Genomic DNA, 11026 nt, shown 5'->3' on the forward strand with positions numbered 1-11026 from the left:
TCGTGCTTGTTGCGTTCTTTGATTAAGCTTCTGGATTTGAACATTCTTGTTTCTACATCTTTGCATCCAATTGCTAGCCACTTCTTGCTCTACCTTAAGTTTGGTGTTGAAATTCTTTCTTTCCAGCTCCCATTTTCTTTTCAACATTGAACTCTTCAATCCTTTGGCCTCTGACTTCAAGTTCGGCAATTAGCTGGTTCATTTCAGATTCAAATCCCTTGAACATGATATTTTTCTCACCTTCAAATTTATCAAAGATGTCATTCTTCATTTCCTCTAAATCTTTAGCTCGATCCCTTTCTCTTTGCATTTCATTCATGATCTCGCGATGTTCAACTTTGTGTTTTATAATTCGCTCTCTTCTGTCAACCTCAAAATCTTCCATTTTTTGCTTTCCTTTCTCAAGGCTTTTGAGTAGACAGCTATTCTTTCCTTTCAGATCTTCAACTCGACTTTTCTCGATGTTCAATTCTCTGGTCATTTGTACTGTTGATTGGCTTGGTCCTGATGCTTTCCGGGATTTATATAACTCCTGGTAATTTTTCTTTAATGCTCTGAATTCACCATCAACTTTTTCTTTGTTTCTCTCAACATTGCACATTGTGATGAATGAAAGTCAATGTCAACACCCAACATAGCTTTATCTTGTCTCATTTGCTCTAATTCTCTTGACCAATCTTCTCTTTCTGCTTCAAACTCAGCTCTCAGGATTTCAATCTCTGATGGAACCACCTTAATGCGATCTTCCATAGAGATATCCTCAGTTTGGTCTGGTAGAGGAATATTTTCATTTTTCCTGACAGATCTCCATTCCTCATAATCAGGAGTTAACATTTCTTTTGCTGCTTTAGCTCGGATACAAAAAGTTGTTTTCCAAGCTGTAAAGGCTTCCATGATATTTCTTTTATAATTTTTACTGTGAATGCGAACTCAGATGAATGTAATCCAGCAGTGACAGGTACAAATTGACGACCTTCGTACTGTCTTATGACCAGAAGTGGTGCATATCCAATTCCTCCCCACAATCCGAGCAACATTATCCAATTGTAATCACCACATTTGTAAAAGAATTCTCTTTGGATTTGCCATGGGGCTCGCCAAACAATGTCATTGCTTTGCAGATTTCGAAAGGCATTAATCCACATATCTTTCTTAATTTCTTTCGGCCATTCTTGCTCCAGAAATTCTTTTAATGGTGAGTAATCCGTATTAAAGCGCCGGTATGAAACCTTTTCTGTTCTCCAGAAATGGCTACGGATCCAAACATATAACAATTGGGTACACCCTGAGAATCGTCCACCTCCTAGCTTTCTACAAGCATTTAACGATCTGAAAGTCTCTGCTAGAATTGCAGAAGCAGGATTAATCTTTTTTGGTAGCTGCTCAAACAAATCCACTACTGCAGCTTCAATATATCCCAATACTTTTGGGAAGATGACCATACCATACATACCCAGAGCAAATAGATCTAATCGTACTTTAGTGTCTGGATGACTCTGAATAAGTTCTTTAATGTTGGTCCAAGCAATGCCTTCACTTTCGCCCTTTTGTTTTGTACGGGATGCCACCCATTCTTCTCGTACCCCGGCAATCTTTGCTAATTTAACTCGAAAGGGTTGAGTTTTAATTGACTTTGAATAGATTCGATTCTCTAAAGCCCCTTCTATATGTAGCAAAGTTGTGTACTCTTCAATAGTAGGGACCAAGTCCTCCTTATTGAGAGTGAAGCAATTGTACCCTGGATTACAGAATTGAATTAGGGCTCGAAGTAAGTCATCATCAACTTCGACATAGAGCAAATATGGGATGTCTCCGTAAGTCTGATAAAACTGCAATTTTTTGTTTGAGTCCCAACTTTCCCAAATGCTTCGCAAATCTTGCATGTCATTTCTTTTTAGCGAAACTGGAGCATAACTGACCAAGTCTGATACATAGTCATCTTGCAGACTGTCTCCTCCTTGTCTTTGTAAGTCCTCAGCCCACTGTCTTACTTCTGAGTTTAGAATTATTTGATTTGAACACTTTTTATCCATGGATGAAGGCTTTCCAATGAGACAATTAACACGAGGATCAATGCCTTTTATCCTGTATGATGCTATGCAAACAGAAGAAATAAAGAACAAAAAGAAATAAATTAGTTTACATAATAAAGAAAAAAATTTAATAATAATGTCTACCTAAATATCTTTATTTAAACATGCTTTTTTCATAATTTAAATAATTTAAATTCACATGTAATTTAATCAATAAGAAAATAAATAAATAAATTAAAAGGAAAGTTAGAATTCATTTCTCTTGTGTGTACACCTATTTTGGACAAAATTTCGGCATGGCTTCAGATCGGAAGAGTTTCTAGGGTTTATTATATGCAAGGTTTCAGATCTAAGAATAAAGGTACCCGAACTGTCCTTGTTGATGCCCCCTTGGGCTATCAAACCCTCAATCCTAGTCCATTACAGATTTAAATGGATCGAGTTCAATTCGAGGGGACACATTTCTCTATGCCTGACACGGAGAATAAATTATCACGAAGACATAGAGTATATGAACCCCGAAAGTTACTTGCTAGGTCTGACACGGAGAATAAATTCTCACGAAGACTTCGCTTTCACTCCCACTTAAAAGGGACAAACTCAATTATAGAGCTTTATGTTATGCAAATGCAAGTGTTGTGTGTGAGGAGAAATGTTCAAACCTCTGACAGAAAAATAAATAATGAAATAAAATACTTGCAAATAAAATGAAATATTAATAAGAAAATATATAAATACTATGAAAATAATAAGTATATAAAAAATTTGAAAAGAAAGAATTATAAATTAAATATATGAATTTTAATTTATAATTAATAGAGATAATTTATAATTGATTTTAAAAGTTTGACCAGTCCCCAACGGAGTCGCCAAGCTGTCGTAACCGGTTTTTGTCCGGGCACGAATTTTTTACTTGGCGGGAAAAGTGATGTAAATAAATGGTTTTGAAAATAATTTGGGAGTCGCCATCGGCCTTTTAGGTCAGGTAGGTCGAATACCTAAAAAAAATATTTTTTAAAAGAGTTTTTAAGAAAACATCAATTAAAAGATAAACTGATCTGCGTTTTAACCAAAAATTCGTTCTTTTTAATAAATAAAAAAATTCGTGGTCGGTTACGTTTAGGGAAGGTTTAGCACCCCTACAACGCCCAAAATTGGTACTTTTTAATTATAAATTGTCTCTTATTATTAGAAATTTAAAAATTCAAAATATATTTAATTTATAATTCTATTATTTCAAAATTATAATTATGAGAAAAAAATAATTTATATATTTATAAATAAAATATTTATTATTTAGAAATATCAGAAAAGGACTTCTAGGTGCCTTAAGACAGCTTTTTTCTTCGATATTAATAAATATTAATATAATAAATTAAATTATAATTTTTTTTATAATATTTAATTTTAAAATACCAGAATAGGACATCCAGTTGTATTAAGACTGCCCTTTTCTTATAAATAAATAAATATTAAAATATGATAAAAATAATTTATGAAAAAAATATAAATTATTATTTATATATATATTTATATGACTATATAATAATAATAAAAATAATATATATAAACAAGTAAAATTAAAACAATAAAAATACAATTAGAACTATATATTTAAAAGCAATAAAATAAATGAAAATATTTAAAATTAGTGACTAAATTATAATAAAATTAAAATTAAATACCTAATTCATAATTAATTATTTAAAATTATAGGGATTAAACATGCTATTTTCCTTATTTATTAATTTGGTGACTAAAATAAAATTATATAAAATTTGAATATCAGATTAAAATAAATTAAAAATAATATATACTTAGGATTAAAAATATTATTTATTAAAACTAAAGGACTAAATATGTATTTTATCTAAAATATTTATAATTACGGTTAAGGGCTAAAATATAAATAAATAAAATTTAGAGACCAAATTAAAAGGATTATAAATTTGATTTAGTGACTAAAATGTAGGAATTACAAGTTAAGGGACTGCGGACGGGATTTAACCCTTAGTTAATCACACAAATAGCCCTCCCCAAAACGATGTCGTTCGGGAAGGGCTATTTAAAGCCCGAAACGGCTGGCCCTTCGGGCCAGCTCTCTCATTTCAATTTATCATTCTCTCTCTAACTGAGAGAGAATGATAATGCTCTCCCCTCTCTCTTGCTTCCCTCATCGGAGGGAAGCCGGCTACCGGGCGTCAGCCGTCTGCCGCCGTAATTCCCACCGCCGGCCACCGCATCCGGTGGCCGGAAAAAAATATTTTTACACCACAATGTAGATCGGACCATCCTAATGACGGTTCCGGTGCTCCTTTCTTTTAAATAGCTCCCGATCGAAGTAAATCTAAGAAAATACCTTCGGTTTTCGAAGGTTTTTGGTTACGTTTGGAGGCCGGTGGTGACTCCGATCAAGGCTTTGTCTTCCACGGTAAGTTTCTCTCGTTCCTTTCCTTGCTATTTTAGTGATTTGCTTTCTGTCCTTTTTTTTTCTTCTCTGTTTTTGCTGGTTGTTGTTCTTTCTTTGCAGGTTGGGTGATGGCTTTATAGCCATCATCGGCGCTTGTCTCGGACCGATCCTAAGGGTGGAGTTCGGTGAGTCACCGAGCTATGTGGTGACTCACCCCATAGCCGCGACGTGTGGGGGGGCAGCTGGATCTTCTGGAGCGTTCTGTTGAAGCGGTGGCAGCAGCTTCCTGAGGCGGCGGGATGGCAACAGTAAGGGAAGCAACGACGTGTCCCTAGGGTGATGATACCCTAGGGTTTCCTCTGGCAAACTGTGGACCGTTTGATCAAACCAGATCCAACGGCTGAAATTGATGATGGCGGCTGAAAATGATGAAACCCTAATCAGTTTAGGGTTTCAGTTTATAACTGGGCCTGGACCAAGTTGGGTCTGGGCCAATATAGGTTGTAATTGGGCCTCCGGTCTGGTTTGTAATTTGGGCCTGTAATAATATTTATTAATAATAAAATAATAATAATTATTATAATAATAATAATAATAATATAAATAATATTTAAATGAAAAAATGAGTACCTTCAAATATATGGTGTTATCGGATACATTAAAAGATATTTGATAAATTCGGTTTAGCGCTATCGGAAATATCGAGTAATAATAATGTAATAGGTGGAAATCATGAAGAAATATTAAAATTTTGGCAACCGGCAAACTTAACTTGTCAGTTTGTGTCGATACTTTATAAAAATATATTGATCAATAACAATATAACAAGTAAAAAAAATGACAAAATCGGTCTATAAATGACAAAACAGGTAAAGTGCTACCGGATATATTGAAAGTGTCGATACTTTATAAAAATGTATCGATCCATAACAATATAACAGGTAAAAAATGACAAAACCGGTCTATAAATGACAAAACAGGTAAAGCGCTACCGTATATATTGAAAGTGTCGATACTTTATAAAAATGTATCGATCCATAACAATATAACAGGTAAAAAAATGACAAAACAGGTAAAGCGCTATCGGATATATTGAAAGTGTTGATACTTTATAAAAATATATCGATCCATAACAATATAACAGGTAAAAAAATGACAAAACCGGTCTATAAATGAAAAAACAGGTAAAGCGCTACCGGATATATTGAAAGTGTCGATACTTTATAAAAATGTATCGATCCATAACAATATAACAGGTAAAAAAAGACAAAACCGGTCTATAAATGACAAAACAGGTAAAGCGCTACCAGATATATTGAAAGTGTCGATACTTTATAAAAATGTATCGATCCATAACAATATAACAGGTAAACAAATGACAAAACCGGTCTATAAATGACAAAACAGGTAAAGCGCTACCGGATATGTTGATAGTGTCGATACTTTATTATAAGTATCGACACTTTTGAAATTTAAAAGAGAAGAAGTTATAGCGCTAATAAAGTGTCGATACTTTATAAAAATGTATCGATCCATAACAATATAACAGGTAAAAATATGACAAAACCGGTCTCGAAATGACAAAACTGGTAAAGAGCTATCGGATATGTTGAAAGTGTAGATACTTTATTATAAGTATCGACGCTTTTGGAATTTAAAAGAAAAGAAGTTATAGCGCCAATAAAGTGTCGATACTTTATAAAAATTTATCGATCCATAACAATATAACAAGTAAAAATATGACAAAATCGGTCTCGAAATGACAAAACCGGTAGTAAAAAAGTGTGCTTGTGTTGTCATTTTTATTTCAGAATTTTTATTTTTTAATACAAAAAGTTAGATATTTTAAGCAAAACCCAATAAGAAAAGAACAAAAACTTTGCGGTAACAAAAGAATAACATTGGGAAATCCACCATGTTATCAGTTTCTCAAAGAACAAAAACCCAGAAACAGACATCTCTCAACGCAAACTTATGATATACTCTTATTATCTCCATAAGATAAAGTTAGGTCAATTTTAGTTTTATTTTTTTTGTTAGGATTTTGTGTCATTGAAACTGTTGATTGAAGAACTCAAACTGGTGCACACATAAATGTCGATGCATTTATGAAAAGTATTGATCCAAAAAACATCGAAATTGATAATTATTATGTAACAGGTAAATTTACAATGTAACCGGTAAAAATATACTGGTTAATTAGCAAATAGGTTTACATTATGTATAGACACTCTTTAAATATGTGTCGATACTTTTTCCCCAAAATGAAAGCACAACGAGGTGCACGCATAAAGTGTCGATACATTTAAAATTGTATTAATCCCAAAAACATCAAAACCTATAATTATAATGTAATAGGTAAATTTACAATGTTACCGGTTTAAATATACCTGTTTAGTTAGAAAATATGTCAATATAAGCGCTACCTAATATATTATTGTACTTGATAATATTTCCGGTTAAATGATATAACATAACCGGTCTAAATTTTAACCGGTCACTTGTTTAACAGGTCACGCCGTTTTTTAGCCGTTTTTAGACGCTGCACAACAGAAGTTCCCTAGAAAATTATAAGGTAATTTTACCTAAAAATCACGTAACATTTAAATATTACATGTCAGACAACCTTTTTCCAAATATTACTAAGCTACCACCCTTTCTGACAAATTGAGAATCATGAGGCGCGCCTTTATAGGGTTTTATTCGAGCTGGTGCCACAGTGTTAAACCCCATATCATGAAGTGCACATTTATTAAGAATCAGACAAGTGGCAGAAGGCACAAATCATAATATGCGCCTTACATTTAAATCTCAACCATCCCACCTTAAATACCGCTCGGCCCCCTCCCCGTCCCTCTTTCTTATAAATACCCCCTCATGTAACACTCATACCACAAAAAAAACACTATATTTTTTCTTTCTATATATAGTTCTATCAAGTTTTAAGTATAGTTATCATTTTTAGAAACTAAATTTTATTATATTATAATCATTTAATACTTTATTATTTTATTATATTTTATTATACTATTTTTTATTGCTTTTTACAATATAAAATGGCAGGTGGGTTGTTGCGTTTAGATGAGAATCATATATCGAGTCATTTTGCCGATATGATAATAATTTTAATTTTTGTTATTTTATCTATTATTAATGTTTTATTCATTTATTTTTTAGTATTAGTTTATATTTTAATTTGTATACTATTTATTTAATTAGGTGAATGATCATATATTATATCCATTTATTCGTAACGCTAAATTAGAGATACTAAGTTATGTCTGGTCGTATTTAGCTGAGGCTGAATTCGGTTACATTGCGAAATATGAAAGGCACTGTAACCATTAATCAAATCCTATTTCTACACTGATTAAGAGGTGGAGACCAGAGACACACATATTCTATCTTTCCGTGTGGGGAGTGCACTATTACGCTAGAGGATGTTTCCTTACATTTGGGGCTTTCGGTAGATAGGGATGTTATTTCTGGTGTGGCGGATGGTGATTGGCATTCCTTGTACGAGGAGTATTTTGGAGGTATCCTGCCTAGTTTCAACGGTGGTCAAATATCGTTATCACGGTTGGCTAAAAATTTTCGACGGTTGAGTGGCGACTGTTTCGAGGATCAGACTCAAATATTCACTCGGGCTTGCATATTGCAACTCATAGGAGGGATCTTGATGCCCGATAAATCTCGCAACCAAGTTCATTGTATATGGTTGCGTCATCTCGCATATTTTCGAGTTGTCAACTCATTCATTTGAGGCTCCGCGGTTTTAACATCTCTGTATAGAGAAATGTGTCAAGCAACTAATTATCAAAAAAATTCTATCAGCAGATATCTCCTACTTCTGCAATCATGGACGTGGTATCGCCTGCCCTTTTTATATACAGTCGTGAAAAACACGTTAGTCTTCCCGTTATTGTTGAGGTAATTTCAATACTGAGTTTGTATATAAATATTTTTTTTGAGTATATAATGAATTTTGTTTTACACTGAATAGGTGGTCATCTATAAGGAAATATAATTGTGATATACCAGATGAATTGGAAGAAATTCGGTTGCTCATTGATCAAAAGGTTGGTACAGAGGTGTGTATTTAAATTTCATTATTTTACCTTTATTTATCGTTATATAATTAGAATATTATTTTTATAAGGATTATATATATTTGTTTTAGTTTCAATTGGCTCTTTATTCTACTGAAGAAATGAGGCGTTGCATCTCATCTCATTTTAGTGGCCCATTAGATGTATGGATGGTGGTGGTCCCTTTGATATGTTATGCTATTGTCGAGTGGCATCATATTGATGGCGTGCTCCGCCAATTTGGTTTCGTACAATCTATTCCTGAAGCACCTAGGAATCTCGACAATATGCATAACATCGATAGACAGAGCCAAAAAGAAGTCAATTGGCTGATGAAGCACATCGAGTGGGTAATGATCTGGGAGGATCGACATGGAAACATTCCCCGTAGGGGTCAATTTATATGGATCATTATTCAATTGTGGATGACTATTATCAGTGGTTTAACACGAACGGAAAAGTGTTCATATTTTTCAAAGAACCACGAGGTGAGAGCATTCATCGGCATCAAGAAAAACGTCCACCGTAACAACATCATCGTCCTCCAACTTATGGATGTAGAGCAAGCGCTTCCGACTCGTCCTCAACTGCAACACTGGAGCCATCACAACATCCACCGGTTTATATTCCGCAAGCATTTTAGATTCCACTGCAATCACAAATGGCATCGCAGTCGTTTTCGATGCCACCGTAACCATTTCAGATGCCACCGCAACCATTTCAGATGCCACTACCGCAGGTTTTATGATACCTTCTGGCGGATATACTCATATGCTTATAGATCTAACGTGGTCTTCATATGCTGCTTATTTGGCGAGTGATGCTTTACCAGAGATACAAACACCTCTGGTTTAATTTTCACATTTATCAATGTCGATGTTTTCGTTGTTTTTATAGTTTTCAATGAGCAGTGGGATGATTAGTCATACACCTTCAGTGTCCTTATTGTATGGAGGTACTATATCGTCATTCGTCCCTCATCAACAAAATGTAGATGCTACTGCTGCTATTATTGTTGCTGCTGCTGATGATGATGAGAGTGAGGAGGAAAAACAACTTATACGAAGAAATCATCATCGCAATAGACAGTCACCGCCCTGTGGAACACATTCAAGATGCAGACATCGATAGACTTATTTTTATTTATTTTGTTTCTTAATGTTTTTATTTAATTATAAACTTTTTTTTATTTTGTTTCTTAATGTTTTTATTTAATTATGGACTCCTTATTTATTTTGTTTCTTAATATTTTTATTATTTAATTATGAACTTTTTATTTATTTTGTTTCTTAATGTTTTTATTATTTAATTATGATTTTTTTTATTTTATTTCTTAATATTTTTATTATTTAATTGTTTTAATTGAAACGTTTGTATTTAATGTTTATATTTAATTATTTTTATTATTTAGTTTGTAATGTTTTTATTTAATTTTTAATTGAGTAACACATTAATTAAAAGTAAACAAAAATGAAATAACACAAACTGAGGCTTCATAAACAACAATTACATTGTCACAACATCAACAATTACGTGATGATAAAAGAAATGAACATTTTTTCTATTATGGCATAGGTTTCTATAATGCCCATATCTTTTGTTTTCTTTGGACGTCTCTCGAATATCCATATCAAAATGAATTCAAGTGGAATTTGGACGACTTGTCTCCCTTAATAAGAACGGATATGGTACAATCGGAAGCCAATTCTGAACCTCATATGGGTCTTTCTCATTACCTATGGGGGAACTCAAATTTGTATACCTTAAATACTTTAGAAAGTCGGTATATAGGATCCACAAAACGATTATAGTCTTGACGGGTATAAGAATAAGCTACTATGACATGGTAACATGGATATTTCAGAGCTTGAAAAAACCCATAGTCACACCATCAGTCTTGTAGATTAACTCTGAACGAGTTAGCTTCAATCCCATGAAGTGATCATGGCATTTTTGTGACACAAAATAATTCATGGGTTTGAGAGAAGCTTGTTACAGACATTCTATTTGATGCAATAATTCTTTTTTATAGATCTGCAACTAATCTTGGGTGATAAGTATGGTCGTTTTGCATCCAAGTTAGAGCTTGTCCCCCGAGCTTTGCAAAAAGTGCTCCCAAACGAAAAAAATTCGTTTTAACCAAAGATGTTACTGGTAAATGGTGAGCCCCCTTTAAGGTTAAATTGGTAGCCTCATCCAAGTTGGACGTCATATGTCCATATCTATATCCATCATCATATGTATTTGTCCATATTTTTTTGTTGATGAGGTTGATGTAATTATACCCTTGTTCATTTTTTCCTTGCAAATCTTGAAGCATGGACTCAAATATTTGAGGTAATAGTTCATAACCTAAGTGTCAAATGTAGTACTTACTGTTAAATTCCAATAAAAAATGAAAATGATTGAGAAATAAAATTAGACATTGTGACATACCTATGCACACAAGTAATTGGTGCTCATCATTCTTCTTCAACTTTTCAACTTTCCAAGAT

Source organism: Hibiscus syriacus, unplaced genomic scaffold (genome assembly GCF_006381635.1).
Source record: "Hibiscus syriacus cultivar Baekdansim isolate YM2019G1 unplaced genomic scaffold, ASM638163v2 tig00015395_pilon, whole genome shotgun sequence".
Lineage (NCBI taxonomy): Eukaryota > Viridiplantae > Streptophyta > Magnoliopsida > Malvales > Malvaceae > Hibiscus > Hibiscus syriacus.